This window comes from Dipteris shenzhenensis, chromosome 15, assembly GCF_047967505.1.
Source record: "Dipteris shenzhenensis isolate YYH24624 ecotype China chromosome 15, Dip_SZ_1.0, whole genome shotgun sequence".
NCBI classification, from domain to species: domain Eukaryota; kingdom Viridiplantae; phylum Streptophyta; class Polypodiopsida; order Gleicheniales; family Dipteridaceae; genus Dipteris; species Dipteris shenzhenensis.
The window spans coordinates 35,567,776-35,589,578 of NC_141610.1; positions in this window are offsets into that span (position 1 = coordinate 35,567,776).

Below are 21,803 nucleotides of genomic sequence, written 5' to 3' on the forward strand. Positions count from 1 at the left end.
CTATATGGTCAAAGTGATACAGGAACCAGAACCCACTTCTTTTGAGCAAGCCATGGGAAATGAAAAATGGGAGAAAGCCATGGATGAAGAAATGGATGCCTTGGATGCTAATGCTACATGGGAAATTGTGCCTTTGCCTAAAGGCAAGAATGCAATTGGCTGTAAGTGGGTTTATAAGATCAAGCACAATGCAGATGGTTCTATGAATAGATACAAGGCAAGATTAGTTGTCAAGGGGTATGCACAGACATATGGCATTGATTATGAAGAAACTTTTAGCCCGGTTGCAAGGATGGCAACCGTAAGAGCAGCCATTGCTATGGCTTCATCAAAGGGATGGTCTTTACATCAGATGGATGTAAAGAATGCCTTCTTGCATGGTGATTTGCAATAAGAGGTCTTTATGGAGCAGCCAGCAGGTTATGTTCATGCTACTCATCCTGAGTTTGTTTGCAGGTTGAAGAAAGCCTTGTATGGCTTGAAGCAAGCACCTAGAGCATGGTCTGACAAGATAGGACAGTATCTTGTCACTATTGGCTTTTAGATTTCCAAGGCAGATTTCTCACTCTATGTGAGAAAAACAGAGAAAGGGATTATGCTGCTGGTCATTTATGTTGATGATTTGATCATCACAGGTGATAGTGATGAAGATATCCTTCATGTGAAAATGCTATTGAGGCAGAAGTTTGAGATGAAGGATTTGGGAGAGCTGCGTTATTTCTTGGGCATTGAGGTGATTAGATCACCAAGTGGGATACAGCTCTTGCAGAGGCAGTATGGATTGGACATGCTGTCCAAATATGGGATGACAGGCTGTAAGCCTATTTCAGTTCCTTTGGAGCAGAATGTGAAGCTGAGCACAGATGCAGGTGAGCTTCTGGAAGACCCTACTATGTACAGACGCATAGTAGGAAGTTTGATTTACATGACTATTACCAGGCCAGATTTGAGCTATGCTATTGGGTTGGTAAGTCAGTTTATGCAGGCTCCAAGGAAACCGCATTTGGATGCGGCTAGACGCATACTCAGGTATGTGAAGTCCACATTGCAGTATGGACTATTTTATGAGGCTGGGGTTCAGATACAGTTGCATGGATACACTGATGCTGATTGGGCTGGTAGCATTTCTAATAGACGATCTACCAGTGGATATGTGTTCTCTTTTGGGAGTGCTGCAGTCACTTGGAGCAGCAAGAAACAACCTACAGTTGCCTTGTCAAGCACAGAGGCTGAGTACAGGGGTGCAGCAATGGCTGCATGTGAGGTAGCTTGGTTGCATAAGCTACTCTATGATATGCATCAGTCTACAGATGGGTCGGTTGTCATTTATTGTGACAACATGAGCAGTATACACTTGGCAAAGAACCCAGTCTTTCATGCCAGAACAAAGCACATTGAGGTGCATTATCACTATGTGCGGGAGAAGGTTTTACTAGGTCTTATTGATCTAGTTTATGTCAGCACAGAGGATCAGGTAGCTGACATATTCACGAAAGCATTGGGTGCAGAGAAGCTGCGCAAGTTCAGAGACCTGCTTGGTGTGCAGGATTTGGGATTGAGCTTGAGGGGGAGTGTTGAGATATCGAGCTCCACTCGAGATATGCCAGGGTGACCGTTGTGTACTTATGTCACCGACTTGTTAGCTGGAGATGCGGTTGGTACACCGCACACGAATAATAGCTGGATGACAGCTATCCTTATCTACACTAGTTCGTGGCTCAGTTAGTATGCCACCTTAGTTAGTTGAGTTTGGTTCCTTACAATTTGTCTAAAGGGTCGAGTAATGTATAATTTCTTTTGATAAAAAAGGTATCCATCATTGCATGAATAGTCCAACATAGGATTCCAATTATTATTCTCTAATTTGTTCCATATATCGAAAAAGTCTGGATCCTCTTGATAAGAATTCTTCATACCTTTGAAAGGCTGGGTCTCTACAGTAGTGATGTGATTAATCCTTGGCTTTCTGCTAAGAGCATCAGCAACTACATTTTCTTTTCTAGGTTGATACTGAATCATGGGCTGAAAACTTTGTATAAATGATGCCCACTTGATGTGCCTATTGGATATTAGTGGCTGAGTCAACAAATGCTTGATACTTTGCTGATCGATTTTGATAAGAAACTCAGCTCCCATCAAATAATATTTCCACATTCGTAGGGCATGCACAACAACGGTTAATTCTTTATCATATGTGCTATAATTGCATTCTGCTGGTTTTAATTTTCAGGTCTCATATGCTATTAGATGTCCATCTTGCATAAGTACAGCTCTAATTCCATATCTACTAGCATCAGTTACAACTACAAAGAATGCTCTAGAGAAATCAGGTAGTTGCAACATAGGAGCTTGTGTGAGAGATTCTTTCAAAGCTATAAAAGATTTATCTTGACGCTTGGTCCATAAGAAATGTTTAGCTTTTGTAAGAAGGTCTATCAATGGATGTGCAATGTATGCGAAATTCTTGATGAACTTTCTATAAAAGCTACACAATCCCAAGAATGATCTTAATTAATGTATATCTCAGGGTTTAGGCCATGTGACTATGCACTCAATCTTCTTTGGATCTACTCGAATCCCATCGGCAAATACAATGTGACCCAAATACTTTATCTTATCTTGAAAGAAACTGCCCTTTTCAAGATTTGCGTACAATTGATTTTCTTGCAAGAGTGAAAAGACTAGCTTTAGATGTTCCTTATGCTCCTCAATGTCTTTGCTAAACACCAGAATATCATCAAAAAATACTACCACACAATCTTGGTGTTTAAGAAAGATTCGGTTCATCATTCTACTAAAAGTAGCTGGAGCATTAGTTAGCCTAAAAGGCATAACTAGGAACTCATAATGTCCCGTTTGAGTTCTAAAGGCAGTCTTGTATATATCCTCTTCTACCATACGAACTTGATAATAGCTGTATTTGAGATCTATCTTACTGATTGAAGACCTTGGCCCCTTTCAATTTGTCCAAAAGATCATCAATCCTAGGGATTGGATATTTGTTCCTCACTGTGATTTTGTTTAGTGCACGATAGTCTATGCACATTTGATAGGTTCCATTTTTCTTTTTGACTAATAAGACAAGTGCTCCATAGGGAGAACTGCTGGGTCTTATCAATCCTCTCTCTATCAGTTGCTCCACTTGCTTTTGCCATTTGAAGGACGGGAGAGAAGGTCTCTTGATAATCTATACCAAAGATTTGACTAAAACCACAAGTGATGAGACGGGCCTTATATAGAGGAGACTCAAAATCCAAGAAGGAAATGAGCAAACTAAATGGTTTCAGACCACAAATGGTGTCATAGACCCAAGACAGGAAGGAGTGGAAGACGACTAATAGAGTTGAGACACTAACTCTCAAGGAGAATGGGTGAATTTAGGAAAAAACCAAAAAGTAGATCCCATTGAATTCACAAAGCAAGGGAGAAGTCCAATTTAGTAGTGCAATCTACAAGAATAGATCTTGTTTTGTGGCAAAGCAGTCTTCTCATCAATTTGCTCTATGTTGAATCGGAATGTTGTCTGATTGGTTTTCGTATGAAGCCTGGTATAGGGCGGCTTTCACAACCACAATGGAATGTGTCTAGTTGAGACATTTGTTGTTGGCATATCTACATGCATCATTGGAGGAGCCTACTCCAATGTTCACTGATAGTAAGAGTGCCATTGCAGTGGCGTGGAATCCTATGTTTCATGCATGTATGAAACACATAGAGATACAAAATTGAGCCATCAGGTCACAATTTGCGACATAATATCCATTTACAAAACTAATGGGATAGCAGTCTAACGGGAGTGGAACTAATGTCCAGGTTTGATTTGCTTCAAGGGAAGCAATTTCACCTTTCATAGCTTCCCACCAGGATTCGAATTTAGGTCCTTTAAGAGCTTCAATAACAGATATAGGATCATCTATAATGGGCACATTGGGTGACTTTGATATGGCTGAATATACATATTAAGAGTCATACTAATGGTGGACAAATAGTGCATCAATCCGCTCAGTTGAAGTGTATAAATCACTAAGAGAGCATGTGCATTGAGTTTGGTCGAATAGGTCATCGAGAAGGCCTAAGGTAGGGGGTGATGATGGTGAATTTGGGATGATGAACATGAGAACGTGAAGTTCTGGGTTGCAAAAGTTGTGGGAGTGACCATGGATGACCAAGGGAGAGATACAACATTTACAGTGGTATGGTACGAGCTATAGGGTAGGAAGGAGAACCAAGATAACAATACATTGTATACTAAACACTTATTTCATTAATTTTGGACTTGTCAATGTACAAATTCATTTTTATCGCTACTTTTGGACTAGTTTTTGGATAAAATTTAAGAAAAAACCCACTCTTCAAAACACAGATGAAAGCATAGAAACAAGAAATTTATTAGAGCTTTTGGAAGGAAATTAGATCAAGATTATAAAATTTAACATGACAGATAAGTTACACCAAAAGATAAGAAGCAGTTGTAAACTCTCATAATATTTATAATGGTGTTAACAAATAGATTCAAAAGTTACAATACACCTCTCATTGAACAACATTAATATTTTCCATTTCTATCCAAGATTCAGCCCATTCCTATGTTGAGACCATCTCATCATGATCAATGTAGTTAAAAAGTTCTACAGAAGAGAAGTAAGATATTTTTTTTTCCTTAATAGTACTTTCTCGGTTTTGTATGTCTTGTGCTTCATGGGGAGGAAATCTCCCATAACAAGTGCTATGAGAAGTAACTTCACTTAGAAAGTCTATTAGCTCTCTCCTACCTAAAACTAAACTATTTATTTTAATAGTAGTCCTACTTATTTTTTCTCTCTCCTCCCTCTCTAGGAGTTTCTGAAGAGAAAACTCCTCCTTTTCCTCCTAGGTTAGTGGATCTCGTTGTCTCTTTCTTTGCTCTCTGTTCACCTCATTCTCAGTGATCCAATCTTTATTGGTGCAAATAGCTTTCTCAAAGGAATTGATGAATTCAAAAAGATCCATGAAGATTTGATCTAAGAGAATATGGAATGAGGAACAAGAGAAAGTGAGGGAGTAAGGTGAGGCAGAAGAAGAGTTCGAGAGTAAGGTTGTGACATGAAAGAAGAGTGCAAGAATGGTAATGGGAGTATACTCCAAGGTGAGATGGAAGAAGAGTTGGAGAGAAAGTTGTGAGATGAGTGCAAGAAATGTAATGGAAAATGTCTCCAAGGTGAGATGGAAGAAGAGTTCGAGAGTAAGGCTGTAGGTGAGATGGAAGGAGAGAAGCTTCATGAGTGGAGGAAGGTAATGAGAGCAAAGTGGAAGAAGACTCTTGAGAGTAAAGCTATTCGGCAGGAAAGATGTAGAAGACCAACGTGACTAGAGAGGAATTTATAAAAGTGCAGACTCATAATGTGAGATGAATAAAGAATTGTGAGAGGCTGATATGTCGCTATGATGATGGTTGGAGAACTCTAGACTACTAGATTGTGTGAAGTAACAAATGCAAGATTGTAATACGAGACATGTGAGATGATAGATTTTGAATACATTGAAATCTATAAAATAAAGTGATGGAAGACAAGAATGATATATTCTTATCATGAGATATTTATTTTATGTAATAAATTATAAAGTGAAACTTATTAAATAAATTAAGAGAGGATGAGTTGTCAATTGGGTGAAGTAAAAGATGCAAGACCGTAATGTGAGACATATGAGAGGATAGATTTTGAATATATCAAAATCTATGAAATAAAGTGAGTGAAGAAAAGAATGATATAATTATTAGATCCTATCATGAGATATTTATTATATATAATAAGTTGGACTTTAAATAAAGTGAAACTGATTAAATAAATTGAGAGAGGAGGAGTTGTCAATGATGAGAACACTCTACTAGATAGTGTGAGGTTGTGAAAGATTGTAATGTGAGATGATAGATTTCAAATAAAGTTAGATATAATAAATAATTACTATATTCTTATCTCATGAGAGACTATTTAATGTATATAATAGATTGCAAGACTGAAATATGTTTTACTGAAATATGTTTTGTTTTTCATCATCACACACTTTATATGTATCCATGATAAATGTCCCTTATGTATCCCAGGAGTAAATGCCCCTTATCTATTCAAAAATTTAATAAAATCAACCAAAATAACATTATGACACAATGAAAACAGGTCACACATTTAATATGTATCCATGATAAATGCCCATTATGTATCTATGAGTAAATGCCTCTTATGTATTCACATATGTAATAAAATTAACCAAAATAACATTATGAGCAACAAATACAAAATTTCATGACTTTGCACTTGTACATGCATCACTTGCCTTGAATAAAGTTTTTCCTACTTCACAATTACTCATCTACATGCTTCACAATGAAGTGGACTCTAATGCTTGTTGTGGACACATGGTTGTGATGCATTGGGAGTAGAATATTTCTCTCAAGGCTTTGATGCTTTGGCATATATGGACTCCTCCTTTTGGGCATAGAATTCATCTACTTCCAAGCGTGGACTCAGTTGTGATGGTTTAGGTGTAGACTTCATTGGAGGTTGTGATTCTCCGGGAATATAATGAATCTTTGGTTTTGAGTGTGGGCTCGATTGTGATGCCTTAGGCATAGACTCCACAGGAGGACGTGATGCTTGTGGCATTGAATCAATCTCTACTTCCATTCGTGGACTCTGTTGGGATGCTTTGGGCATAGACTCCCCTAAGTGTTGTGATGCTTTGGGCATAGATTGAGTCTCTACTTCTGCGAGTGGACTCCATTATGATGCTTTGGGTTTAGACTCCTTAGGCATATGTTGAATCTCTACTTTTGCTCATGGACTTGATTGTGATGTTTCGAGAGTAGACTCCTTTAAAGGCTGTGATGCATTGGGAGTATATTGAGTCTCTATTTCCTTGAGAGACTTTGACACAGATTTGGGTGTCTCATTGACTTCAATTGGAGATTGATAAATTATGTATCAAATGATATGAGCCTCAAATGAATATAGTTTCACATTGGAATATGCTAACATTGAGGATTGTGAGCCCTTCACATCAAATATTTCATTGAGGAGCAACTTGCAACTGTAGCGCTCTCTGCTCCCATAGTTGTGTGCATCATTTTTCTCTATAACCTCACATCTTTATAGGTCCATTGCTTCCTGCAAGTCACCATCATACTTTGTGACTTGTCCGATTGCACTTATTAACCTTGATGTAGACATGTACATCATAACATACAAGGGAATATCACAAAACATACATACCATGAAAGTTACAATGCATTAAGAGTACACTTACGCTAACACATTGCCATGATATCTTGCCATATGCATTGAATTGTCAAAATGACATTTCTTGGCTTGAAGGTCCAAAGTCACCAAACCCCAATGTGAATTGTATGGCCAATTAAGAATCTTTATTATTTGTCTACATCTTACTCCTGGCAAAAGTAAATATGAGGTTGCAGTGTCACTTACTTCTCATAATATGGCAAAATGATAACTCGTACATTATCCATATTGAGAGATTGCAACCAGGTGCAATATCTCCTATTGACTTTTTAATTGTATTGAGCCATGTACAAAGTAGGGAATCTATGGCATATACACACTTTCCAAAAACTTTAGGAAACACCAAGATATAATTATACTGCATCAAAAAATAAACGAGCATTAGCTTATTAGATGTAATCAAAATATACATATACTAAGCCAAGATAAACTTTGTATCAAAACCTAAGGGTGGCCATTATAACTTTATCATTAACGTCTTTCTTACAATATCTGAGGATTTGAATCTCTTCTTCACCAAATGATAAATATTATTATTTTTGCCCGATGAGAACCTAAACATCAAAGTTGCTTCCCATGTCTTGTAGCTTAGACAAATCTTGAGAATTTTTCAGCATCATCTACACCATCCTCATACTCTCTGATTTCCCATATAAGCCAAGTAGTTGACTCTCCATGTTAGAAAATTCTTTCAGTGATCCTCTTACTGTCTCAAATATTTCCTTTTTAGTTTTTCCATCAATCACCATATCAATTGAGCTTGGAGGGAAGGCTGTGGCCTTCCTACTTCACATCTATGTGCAATCATTTCTTTGTCCCTCCCCTCTTCTGTCTATAAAAAAGACAAAAGCTTGTGAGATTGATAGGTTATAGTTAAATATAATGCTTGTAAAAGAAAAGTAAATTGTCATACCAGAATATATGTCCATGGTATCTTTGTGTAATCTTGTGAGCCATGAAGATTATCCATGTCATCGTCTACTATGATCAATCTTTACATCATTACTTTATCCTAGAAGCCATCAAGGTCATCCATGTCATCAGCTCTAATCCTCTTATGTTCCACGTCTTTCTTGTAGTCGATAGTTAGATCAACTTGCAAGTGGAAGTGTGGCATGCAAACCTTTCTTTCAATAATATTACTAGAATATCCTTTTTTGAGAAGATCTTCAAAAAGATATCCCATCTGCAATAAGGTAATCTCCCAATTAGGGAGTTGCAAGTATTCCAACATTAGGGAGTTGCAAGTAATCAAAAGACTTCCACTTTTTGTTGGACATTCGTAGATTTTGGAATGCACATGATGATGAGAGAACCTGTGGATTTCTTTCTCCTCTAGCATGAGATGCAAAGTCTTGGAAGTCACCCTTATGTTATGTTGTAGGGAGTGGTTAGGATATTGACTCCATAGGCATAACAAGAATGACTTGAGGAATTGGATCTTTAACCCACATCCTCTCTTGTTTGGGTTAGCTACATACACACCATTGTAGATCTTGAAATCAGAGGCATAAACTTTCTCCAAGGTGCTATGCATCTCTTCCTTGTTTTCTTTATTGATAGAAATGACAATATTGCAAATTCCAACTCTACTAATGGTGGTATATAGTATTCTATCGATGAATTGGCGACTATCATTGGAAGAAACCTCATCAATAAAGACTACTTGGGGCTTATCCCAATTTGTTTCATCAAGTAAAAAATCCTTATCTGAAATGCCCATGTACGCTACAACCTTTCTAGATTCTTAAGTGATGTTCACATTGAATTGAAAGACATGGTTGACATCCCATTGATATTCTCATTTTATGCTCATTCACAAGATTCTCAACATACACAATCACCTGTGGTGGGATTGGGGCTCTCATGAACAAGGTGACTACTTTGGACCCATCTTCCTAATTATTCATCCACTTATGTGCCCATTACTTTTCCTTAGCTATGGATAATGCAACTATATGCTTCACAATACTAGGGTCAATATTCTCAGGGGGGTCACTATGTATAAACTCTCTATATCACGTGCATTCAAGGCATATTTCTAAAATCCCTTATCTATAAAATTTTCATTAATAAAATGTACCCTTTGTTAAATTAACTTTTGTTAAATGTAGATATTAAAAACATCCTTCTGTTGAACTCATGTGATAGGGTTACATATAATGAGTGACCCCCCCGAGTCAATATTGCATTGACCAATAGGGATATCTTTTTCTGTGACCAAATATCTAATCGCACTATCCATTGCATCATGTTTCACCTATATGTTGATGCACTCCTCCATGCAATGATCTTTGTCCTTCTTGCCCTAAAATCATTCTTTCTTGAGGAGTTTGTTTGTTGCCATTGCTACATAGCTATCCAGCAAATATTTTATGGGCCTCTATATTCTTGTTGGTCACCTTTTTTTTCTCTACCTTTGACTTTTGTTATAGTAAAAAAGGACCTTCATAAGCAACATCACTCTTCTCATATGCATAGCAAACTGCCACAACTTTCTCAAACACCTCATTAGGTAAAAAAATTATACTTGTGTAGTCCACATACCTATCTCTTGCTACCTTGAAGCATGTGAGAGATTCTTCCCATTCTTGATTTCCCCTTGGTACAATTGCACGCAAACATGTATAAAAATTGACCAATGTGTTGGCATCTGCTTTTGTGGCATTTCGTTTCAAATCTGTTGCTAGAAAATTAAGCCTTCATCCATAGACACCTCACTTTCATTAGAGTTTCTGATGTCAAGGTTATCTTATGCTTTGCAAAAATATCATGATTCGGTTTTTTTGACTCAATCAAAATATTTTGTCGGGTGCCAAATACATATTGTGGCCATATAAAACCTCACGGGAAGAACCTTTTAAAATTTCTCTAGAGTGAGTCTTCTAGATTCCCTTGCTTGTCTAGTGAGTTCAATACAAGCATAAGCATAATGTTGACAATCAATCAACTCAAATTTACAATGTAGCAAAAAATTTATCTTTGCCTCTTTCAAAGTTCTCTCAAAATTTGCCTCTTCAATTTGTTCATGCAAAATTTGTCAAAGGTGTTGTGTGAATAATTTGGTGAAGGTCTCCTTAAAATGTGTAGGTCCGTTAAACATAATTCCATTGTCAAGGCTACCTATATTTGAACAAAATATGATTGGACATAAGAGTACATTAGGGACCTCGAGTTTCTTGCCATCTACCAAATGCTTGAATATCTGCATCACATAAGATATATCAAGATTCCTATTGTTGGTAAAAATAGTTGTTGTTGACTCCACATCTTGAGCATTCACAATATAGGGCTTTTGTCCCTATATATATATCGGAGAGCATATTCTATGATCATCTCATTAAGATGCGGATTGAGATTCTTTATTGACATGATCTCATCTTTATCTTCCTCAACCTCTTGATCTAACTCTTCTTTCTCTTTATTTTCTCTATCCTCCTCTTCCTCTTTTACTTGTAGTTTCTAAGCAGAGGAACATTGTCTTTTTTTTAAAGTAGCCTTTGGATTTGTGTCCTATTTCTCCTTTACTTGTAGTTTTTGATTTGAAAGTAGCCTTTGGAACTGTGGACCTTGTAGTATTAATCTTTTATATTTTTCATCTTTCTTTTCCTTTGATAGGTTGCACCAACATGGCCATGGCTTAACCTTCCTCCTCTTGTATCTTGTACTTCGTTAGTATGCAACAATTGTGTCGATTCTTCATTTTTCTGTTCGAATGCAACATCTTCTTCTATTTCTATCTCAAAGAGTTTGTGTGTAGACCATTGATTTGGGGCTCCTTGTTTAGGTTGCTTCTGATCCAAACAAGCATCCCTCTAATCCTGCTTGTGTCCTCTTTATTTCTAAACTAGACTAGCATCCATCTAATCCTTCTCATGCCCTCTCTATTTCTGAATCAAACTAGCATCCCTCTGAACCAAACAAGCATCCTGATTGTGCCCTCTCTGCTCTTAACTGAATTCATGGTCTACCTTGAGTGAAGATGTCTTAAAGTACTCAATCATAATCTTTTGATGCAAGCTACTTGCCTCTGCACTCGGAAATGTACTCCATTTATCCATGAGGGCCTTTAATGGAGTTTGTAATTCTTTAAAGTTTGACGGTGGAGGAGGTGGCATTTCGAACTTGTTTAGACCTCTTGATAAGATAAAATGATAGCCCCCAATATCAGGTTGTGAACATTTCAAAAAAATATCTAAGTATTATCTCTTTGGTTCCATTCTCAGGGGGGTCACTATGTATAAACCCTCTATATCACGTGCGTTCAAGGCCTATATTTAAAATCCCTTATCTATAAATTTTTTCATTAATAAAATGTACCCCTTTTCTATACAAATCTGTAAATTTTTTCCAAAACTATTTTAAATAGTCCCTTATGTATATTTATTTCTGTAAATTTTAGAAATAAAAAATATCCTTCTGTTGAACTCACGTGATAGGGTTACATATGATGAGTGACCCCCCCGAGGTTCCATTGTAATTCCCACAACCATGCTAGAAGTTTTTTTTTCGCAAAAAGTAGTGCTACTTATATTACTTGAAAAATGAGAGCACAAGAAGGCCTAAAGGCCCCATGCTAGAAGTTATACCTTTCTTAGAGAAGCTTGTATTCCATGGCTCTTCATTTTGCTCCATATCTTTCCTTGACATCATAAGATGTATCTCAACTTTTCTTTGAATGAGAAACCAAGCTTTTCTTCCCATGTGCATGTGAGTCCACTTCCCTTCAAAGTTATCAGGGGCATACACTTTTCCATTCAAATGTAAGGTGGTGCTAGAGACAAATGCTCTAATCTCTTGAGAGTGCTCCATAATACTTGAAAATCCTACATGAAAAATGATTCACAAGACTTTAGATACATACAATGCTTCAACAAAATAACCAATAAGTTTCTAAAGTATAAATTGAAAGACAATACATTTTGCCCATCATACTATAATGTGCCCACTGATACAATTGTTTGTGTGTCCATTTAAAAAAATCTTTGAAACTCTTTAATGGATGATCAAAAAATAGCCTTAAAGGCTTTACAAGGCTCAATATATATACATAAATTGAAAAACTATAGCAATAAGGCTTTATAATGATGATATACAAAAAAAATAAAACTATGATCTCTCCATGATTAACAATTGCAATGTGCCCACTGAAACTCTGATTCTGCTCATTGATCTATCAACTAAAACTTTTCTCATAGGGTTGTGTTGTGAGTGTGAAACTGCATGTGAGCATAGGACTGCTGACTCCGATTAGGAACTAGTCGAGAAGTTTCTAGCATGGCTATTTTGGAGTTCTCTCCTCTATGGATAAACTAATCTATGCCAATCTAAGCTATAACAATCGTCGAATTGAAGAGAAAGCAAGAAATCATTTCTTTTTCATGTGCATTTTAATAGGTTACCTGCAAGAGACAAGAGAGATCTTATAAACAAATTTTAATCATTTGATATATATAAATATATTTATTTAAGAAAAATATTTTAAAGTGTATTAAATATAGTCTACTAAATTAAATAATGTAGATTTATACTAAATTGAATTCAAATTTTAAAAATATAACTATTATGTCATTTATATAAATAGAAATTCAAAAACACAAAATTTTTACAAATTCAATTCATTAATTTTGATTTAAATAAATAGATATATACAAACTAATAAATAAAACTTTATTTAAAAACATAAAGTATAAACTATATTTAATTAAATCAACTATTTTTTAGATGTTAATAAATTTAAATTAATTGATCTTAAAATTAATTAATTAATATTGTGTCCCCTCCCTCGCCTCCTTCCCTTACCCCTCGGCAACCGCGGTTGCCATGGGTTAGGGGAGGGGTGTCTTCCCTTGAGTGCCACTAGGGAGTGGAGATTGTCTTCCCTCCCTCTACCCCCTCCCCTTACCCATCGGTGGTCGTGGCCACCAGGGGTTAAGGGGAGAGGATCTCCTCTCCTTATCTCTCTCCTTATCTATTATGATCACCCCTCTCATAGTCATTGTCTCTCAAATCCAAGTAAACATCAGAGGAGGGGAGGAGGAGAGACATCGGGTGAGGGGAGGGGGAGGAGGTAATCAATCCTCGATAAGAGGAGGGGAGGGGGTAAGATGAGGGATTCTACCATATCACTCCTCTGGGTGGTCGACAAATATATCGGAGGAACAAGAGTCCAAGTCAATGCAACGCACATACCATTTCAACATTTCAAATGATAGGGAACATGACACCTTATTTATGGAGCATGCTTTTCTACTGCATTGGGAATGGATGAAAAAGGAAAATCCCCATGTAGAAAATATGAAACAACATTGGTTGTGGTCAGATGGTGCTGCCTCTCAATTTAAATCAGCCCACGGATTCTACTTTGTCTGAAGGCTCAAATCCCTGACTAGTTTAGACATGAAGTGGAATCTTTTTGGGTCTAGCCATGGCAAGGGTGAACATGATGGATGAGGCGTTGTTATTAAGCAACCTCTATTTAAATACCAATTAACATGCCTCGAGAAAAACTCAATGATGCACATGATCCTGCAACATATCTTATAGCCAAGCTCTCCACAGGCACGCATTCAACATACAGTAAACAAAGGCTTAAGAATAGTGTAGTACACAAAGTGTTCCATGAAGTGAAATTGGATGAAGTGCAAAGGAGAAGCCGACACAATTGCGAGAAACTTAAATAATTTTTTGGTCAGCACAACATATGGGGCTTTTCAAACAACCAATTGATTAAAACAATAAAATTTTCTTGTTTCTGTAGTATGTGCATCATAGGGAATCACGATGATTGTGAAAACATTGCAATTGTGAAGACATGGGAGCGAGTTCAAGTTTTCCCTCTACATTCAGATGGAGTGACAAATGATGGAGAGACAAACGACTCGCCATAGTTTGGGGATACTTTCGATGACCTCACTCAGTGTCTAGAAGAGGGGGCTAACTTTGTAGTTGTCGCTACATCTGGGGAGAACAAGGAAGATGACCCATACTTTATGTTGCAGTCCACAAAACCTGAGCACAAGGTTGAGGAAGCATTTAACGATAATTGGGGAACAATGTATGAGAAGTGGGATGTTGTAATCGGAGCTTTTTGGTACAAAAAAACATCCAAGAGAGCCTGCAATTATGAACTTCTACATAAGAGTCCACAAACATTTGTGTACTCTCATCTGGTAAGAGCTATTATTCTCCTCTCACTCACACCAAGGTGTTTCAATGAATCTCACTCTCACTCAAGATGATACAATCATAGATGAAAGAATAATCTCACTCTCACTCTCACTCTCACTATCAATCTCGGTGCTTATGAAATATGCTGCCTTGTTGTCTCTACATATTTTGAGTTTTCTACTTATAATAGATCATGTAATTAGATCTCGACCTCTTCCAAAAAGTTGTAGATCGCAATCCTAGATTTCCAACAAAAAAAAGAGCTCCTCAATGTCGGTTCCATTCCCTACAAGCGTGCCAGTCGCATAATAAATTCTTGGCAAGCAACGTGGGCGGGTGGTGGCGGGTCGTGCCATGTGGTAGTCGCACAGAGCTACTCATTGTTTTGGTCCTTACTTTGGGAAGCAAAGTGCCACATGTCACTCTCATGGGATTTCCTCCCTCCTCCCATTTGCAAGGCCACTTGCCATGCATTGAATATCTATTTTGGACCTTTGTAGGGGCAAATTTCAAATTTTTGGTGCTCAAGGCCACATGGAAGCACATGCTTCTTCCTCCCCTAACTTGGTGGTTTTCTCCTCAAAATCCATGGTTTTCTTTCTGCACAAACCATGGCTTTTCCAATTGAAACTAGCTATTTACTTTGGCATCTATCATGCACATGCCACCTCAACATGGCATTGCCCACAAAAAGGAGCATTCCCATTGGTACACCTCAAATCCCTCACTAACCCCTTGAAATTAGGAAACACTAATTGGGGGCCCTTTGGAGACCCCAATTCTCCCCTAATGGGAAAAAGAAGAGAGGAAAAGAGCATAAGCATAAGAGAAGGAAGAGGTCAAAAGAGCATAAGCATAAGAGAAAAGAAAAGAAAGCATATGCTTATGCTTATGCATGAGAATATAAGCATAAGAGAAAAAGAGAGAAAGCATAAGCTTGTGCTTATGCATGAGCATATGAGCGTATGCTCATGCATAAGCATAAGCATAGGTAGATACATATGCTTATGAAAAGAGGAGAAAAGAGAGGAAAAAAGAGAGTGGAAAATTAGAGAAGGAAGAGGGGAAAAGAGATTGAAAGAAGGGAAAAGAAGACGAGAAAAGAGCATAAGCATAAGAGAAGGAAAAACATATGCATAAGAGAAAAAGAGAGAAAGATTATGCTTATGCTTATGCTTATGCATGAGCATATGAGGAAAAGAGGGGGGGAAAGAGGGAGGAAAAGAGGAAAAGAGGGGAATAAGAGAGAATAAGAGAAGAGAGGGAAAGAGAGGGTTCCTACGCCCATCACTGCAACTAGCACTTAAGGCGTTAGCTGGCGCTTAAGGCGTTAGCTGCAGGCCTATGCAAATAATGAAAATAACAAAAGGGAAAAAGAGGAAGCACTTTCTTACCTGACAAAGTCCTAAACCGTGTTTCGTGGATTGGCCCTACAAAAAAGAGAAAACATACCATTTTTTTAGATACCTAGTTAGAGGAAGGTGAAGTTTGGGGAAGCAACTTTTCAAAAGGATGGGATGAGTTTGGAGAAGCCTACAATTAAGGAGAAAGATAAGGAAGAGAAATACTAAAAAGAGAAGAGGCGAGTCTTCTTTTTTTCACAAAATTTCGTTTTTTGCCCTCAACCTCTGAAAATCAAGCATGAAAATTAGCACATAGCCTTAACAATACAAGGAGAAAATGCCTCAATACTCACAAAATGAAATCTCACAAAAAATGAACCTACATTGCTTAAAGAGACCCACCTTCTTGAAAAACTTCCTTTCATACAAGTAGAGAGGGAGGCGGGTGGAGAGGGAGCACAAGTGTTGGGAAAGGGGCTGGGTAGGGAATAGAGAGGAGGAAAGCGAGGTCGTCGAATATAAGGTGGGAGGAGAGATTTTTGCTTTTCCTGCAATAGAGATGTGAAACACGGTGTCGTGCAGGGTTTTGGGTTTAAGCCTCCAGCGTCACTATATAGTGACATTTATATCCAAAAAGTGTCACTATATAGTAATGGAATAGGGCAAAGCGTTGCTATATAGCGATGATTCAGGGCACTTATTATTAGAAGAGAGAAAAGGTGCTCATGGGTGGCTATTTTTTGGATCTTAATTGATTTCCTTATAGCTCATGTTGTGATTTTGGAAATGTGTAGATGGAAGGGATGCGTGGAAGCTCATCAGATGATGCGCCAACCCTCGAGAGCGCAGAGTGGTTTACAGAGAAGTTGTATTATCATTACACTCATTGCAAGTGAGAAGTACGACATCAATGTCATATTGTCATGCGCCACTTAAGGATGTATGGGGAGGAGCTTGAACTAGTACCCACCATTGGTATCTCACATGGTGATGGATCATCAGTAAGTAAATGCTATTTGAGTTCATGATTAATATTGGATACCATTATGACACGAAACCTTGAGACAAGATCTTATATTTACATGAAATCTTGAGATAGGATGAGGAGGGTGGTGAGGGTGCGCATATACCTTCACACTTTGAGCAAGACTATAGTCTCCCAGATGTGCCAGATGATGACGAGGGTATGGACATGATGGATTTTATTTTTAGGGACACTACATCACATGTACACGTGATGTCAGAGTCTGAGGTCAATATGCAAGAGTTGCAATCAACGCAATTGTACAAGAGTGCTAGGATGTCTAAATTATGGGCTTGTCTCTCAATCTTGAATCTGCAAGCAAAGTATGGGTGGTCGGATACAAGTGTCTCGACCTTAATGAGGTTAGCTCCCACATTAATTTGACTCATTATTTGGATATTGTTTGTTTTGAGAATCATCATGTATGTTTGAGAATCATCATTATTCAAAGCCTATGTATGTTTGAATTGTGACTCTCTTTTATCCTTCTCTCTTTTAATCTCTCTTTTCGTCTCTTTTCTCCTCTCTTTTTCTATCTTATTTCCTCTCTTTTTCTATCTTATTTCCTCTCTTTTTCTCTCTTTTTTCTCCTCTCTTTTTCTCTCTTTTATCTCCAATTTTTCTCTTTTCACTTTCTCTCTTATCTCCTCTCTTTTTCTATCTTTTTTCTCCTCTTTTTTCTCCTTTTTATCCTCTGTTTTCCTCTCTTTTCTCCTCTCTTTCCTTCTCTCTTTTTCCCCACGTGAAGCTTCAATAGCCTACCATTTAGCAAGTTGATGACTTGGCATGCATCTCATCGGTCCACTGATGACACATTGAGGATTTCTGCAGATTGTGCAACTTGGAAGCACATAGACAATCAGTGGCCGAACTTTGTGAGGGAGCCACGCAACTTACATCTTGGGCTCGCCATGGATGGCGTGAATCCTTTTGGCTTACGCTCTCGACATCTTGGTCGACATGGACCATATTCTTGGTGAATTACAATATCCCACCATGGCTAACTATAAAGAAGGAACACCTCATGCTTCCACTACTTGTGCCAGGGAAGTACAAGGCAAAAAATATGGACATGTACATGGCACCTTTGATAGAGGAGTTAGAGATCTTATGGAGAGGATTGTGAGTCTTTGATATTTCAAGATCTCCTAGACATACCAATGATATTTTGGTCAGGGGTATCTTGATGTGAACCATGCATGACTACCCAGGATATGGAGAGTGCGCAGGTACGTGGTTGGCTCTTTACATGTATAATATAGGATTATGCTTTTATGACTCTCTTTTGCATGCATGTCTTATACTAGCACATTCCACAACAACACAAAGCAACTATAGATGCGCTTGGTAGACGCGCAAAATAGCGGGCGCGTCTATAGGTGTTGCTTTAGTAGAGGAATTATGGGCGTGTCTAAAAGCTCGTCTATTTGCGCATAGATTACCGCATCTACATGCACGTCTAACCTGAGAAAATACGGGCCCGTCTAACATCCCGTTTATTAGCGCGTCTATTTGCACGTGTATTAGCGCATTTATTTGTGCGTTTACATTGAGAATCAGACGCGCATTTAGATGCGTAAATAGACGCAAACTAGAGAATACAGAAAGTGATATTTTGGTGTACATCATTGCTTTCCAAACATTGCCCATGATTACCAAAGCACATAACTTTTTGCAAGCCCACATATACAAGAATTAAGTGAGATGAGGAGAATGAGACAATGTGTAAAATAGTTTTGCCAATATTAATTATGGGGCTACGGTTCAATCTCATCCTCAATGAGATCAACCCTTGCCAAACTATCTACTTCAAAATCCAAACAAGTGTTTATATCTACAAATACATTCAACCCACTACTACTTGTGCCACTCATGTGCTCATTGAAATCAGCATCTCAAATAGTAGGCTCGCCCTCATGGGTAATGGCCTCAATATTTGTATCTCCTATCTCATGATCATCCTCCTCTCTTGTATCACGGTCATCATCATGTCCATGGCCATGATCATCCTCCATACGCTCCATATTAGTAAATGTACTATACATCACTTTGGAACGTGGCATAATAGGTATGACATGCCACCATCTATTATTATCCACCATTGGTTGATAGACAACCTAATTCAAACACAAATACAATCATGTTACTTTTCTTGCATCAAATATTTAAAAGCGAGTATTTTTATATGTGTGCACAGTACCTGTTCACATTGTTGCGGTAGTACTAGTGTGTCCTTCCTACTTTGCCAAAACTTTGTGGAGTCAATAGTTACAAAGCCACTTGCATGGCATTTGATTGTTGCATTAGGGCCTCTTTCCACCACGTCCTTAAACCACTTTGCATCCAAACCATACACAAAGAAGCGTCAAAAGTCAAGCATAATAATATCTTGGATTATGCTACAATAATCATCCATGGCTCCATTGGCTCCCTCAAAGCTAGCAATGACGCTGCAATCTTGTGTGTTTCTCTTATCATCAATCCGTTGTGTTCGAAAATGCCTGCCCTCACACCATATAGGATTGAACATAGTGCACTACACCAAGAAAAAATCAATTAAATAAGCAATCTAAATTATTAAAAACTCCTAACTTATGCATAACATTCTATATACCGACCTTGCTCATGCATCCCCTAGCATACTCCCATTCTTCCATTGTGATATGCATCCCCTCATCTTTCTCTGCTTTCTCCATTTCATCAAGTAGCCAATCCACATGAATATCCTTTGGAATTGCTCTTAGATGCTGAGGGTATGGCACACGAGATCCGTGGTGTATACGAAAGACGGCCCTTTCTTCTTGTCTTCTTGTGTTTGCATCCTCGTATCTTGTCACCCATCTTTTCATCACATCACTATTAAGCACACAAAAGACGTTGATACTATTATGCAACTCCGTGTCTATTACTTTGTTGCATCCTTTCTCTTGAGGCACAATAGAGGTCATCCTTAGGTCTTCATCATCTCTCCATAGTCGTGGGAGAGAGTTGTCCACATCAACAAGAAACTCAAAAATATATACAAGTGACTCTTGTACCAACCAACCCTCGGCCATGCTACCTTCGGGTCATGCATTTTGTCTCACGAAGCCCTTCAAGGTCTTCATGAAGCACTCGAGGAAGAACAACCATTGTGCATGTATAGTACCGCATATAGCAATCTCATCCACCAAATGCACTATGAGATGTAGTTGGCTTGTGAGAATAGAACGTGGAAATGTCTCCTCCACTAAAAAAACCGCCTCCACTGACATAACTCGAGCATTCTCAAGCGTGGTGGGATCTATTTCCTTTGAGCTCACATACCTCACAAGCTTGCCCATCTTGTAAATACAATCTTTCACATCCTTCGATGCACTACGTGAAATGCTAGTAGGTAGTATGAACTGAACCCGCGAGGATGTGGTTGATTAGTTGCTTATAGCTATTCACTCAGAAATTTGAAAGGAAAAAGATATTATGCACATAAAATACTTACTTGGAGCATCTTGTGCCAATCATGAGATTTCAAGCCATATAATTGCTCTACACCTCTTTTCTTTCTCTTTGTAAAGGCTCCCTTCAAACACCTCATGCATCCAGTGGGAGTACAAATTGTAGTAATAGCGCACTTCCCCATCGCCATCTCTAGCTTTGATAACATCCACGGTGCACGAGGTAAAAAGCCATGCCCATTTGGTCTCTCTTGAGGCCAAGCTTTACGCATCCTCCCTGTGGTACGTAGATCCTCCCTTATGCCTGCCGAATCTCGTGTCCCATTCAAATGCTCCCAAATGGTAGATGCCACATTCTTGAAGATATGCATGGGATCAAGCAGGTGATTGATCTTGAGGTGGGACCAATATGGTAAACGATAAAAGATGGAGTATCTAAACAAAATAAAGTGTTAGCGTGCAATCTTTACTTTCAGCCAATATAGCCAATCTTTACTTCCAGCCAATAGTTACAAACCCTTACTGGCTCATGCCAAGTGGTGGAGGAGTCGTGGAACCATCCCAAATTCTCATCCAATCTCCCGCAGTGAGTGATTGTGGGAGGACTTCATTCCAAGGGGCAACATATCTAGGATAATCAGGTGAGAGAAATCGATGGTGATTCTCATAGATGACCTTATTCAATGTGTCTGCCTGTGAGGCAACTAGCGAAGAACCACAAACAAGACATGCATGGTAACCCGATGTAGTGAGACCTAAACAATAGATGCAATTAAGAGTGGAAGGTGGGTTTAGGGTGCCACGTCCTTTGCCTATTCTTAATTAAAAATGCAATGCTTACCTGAACACTCGCCATATCCTGGGAAGTCATGCATCGTCCACATCAAGACTGCTTTGCAGTTGAAGTCTCATGACGAGGGAGGCCTGCTCACATCATGCACCTCGATACCTCTCCAAAGTATCTCTAGCTCATCAATCAAAGGCTCCAAATAAACATAAGGGTTTTTGACTTTATGTTTCCCTGGAATTAGAAGGGACAGCATGACATGTTCTTTCTTAATAGCCATAGAGGGTGGAAGATTGTAATTCACCAATACCACTGGCCATACACTGTAAGACATGCTTTTGAGACCAAATGGGTTCACACCGTCCATACCCAATCCAAGTCTCAAGCTCCTAGGTTCTTCCTTGAAGCTTGGCCATGTGTCTTCAATATGCTTCCACGCAGGAGAGTCCGCGGGAGTTCTCCACTTGCCATCCGTTGATCGATGGGAGGAATGCCATGACATGAGCTCTGCAATAGATTTGCCCTTGAACACATGTTGGATGCGAAGGATTATGGGAAATGTCGCAATACCTTATGAGGTACGTCCAAGGTTTTGAGATCTGCTCTATATCTTGCCTCTCCACAAGTAGGACACTCTCTTGCATCCTTGTGTAGTCCACGAAACAAAACGCAATCGTTGACACATGCATGGATGCGCTTGTAATCTAATCCTCCAAGAGAGGTCACATGTTGCCTTGCCATATCTCTTGAGGTCAGTAGTTTATTCTCCCT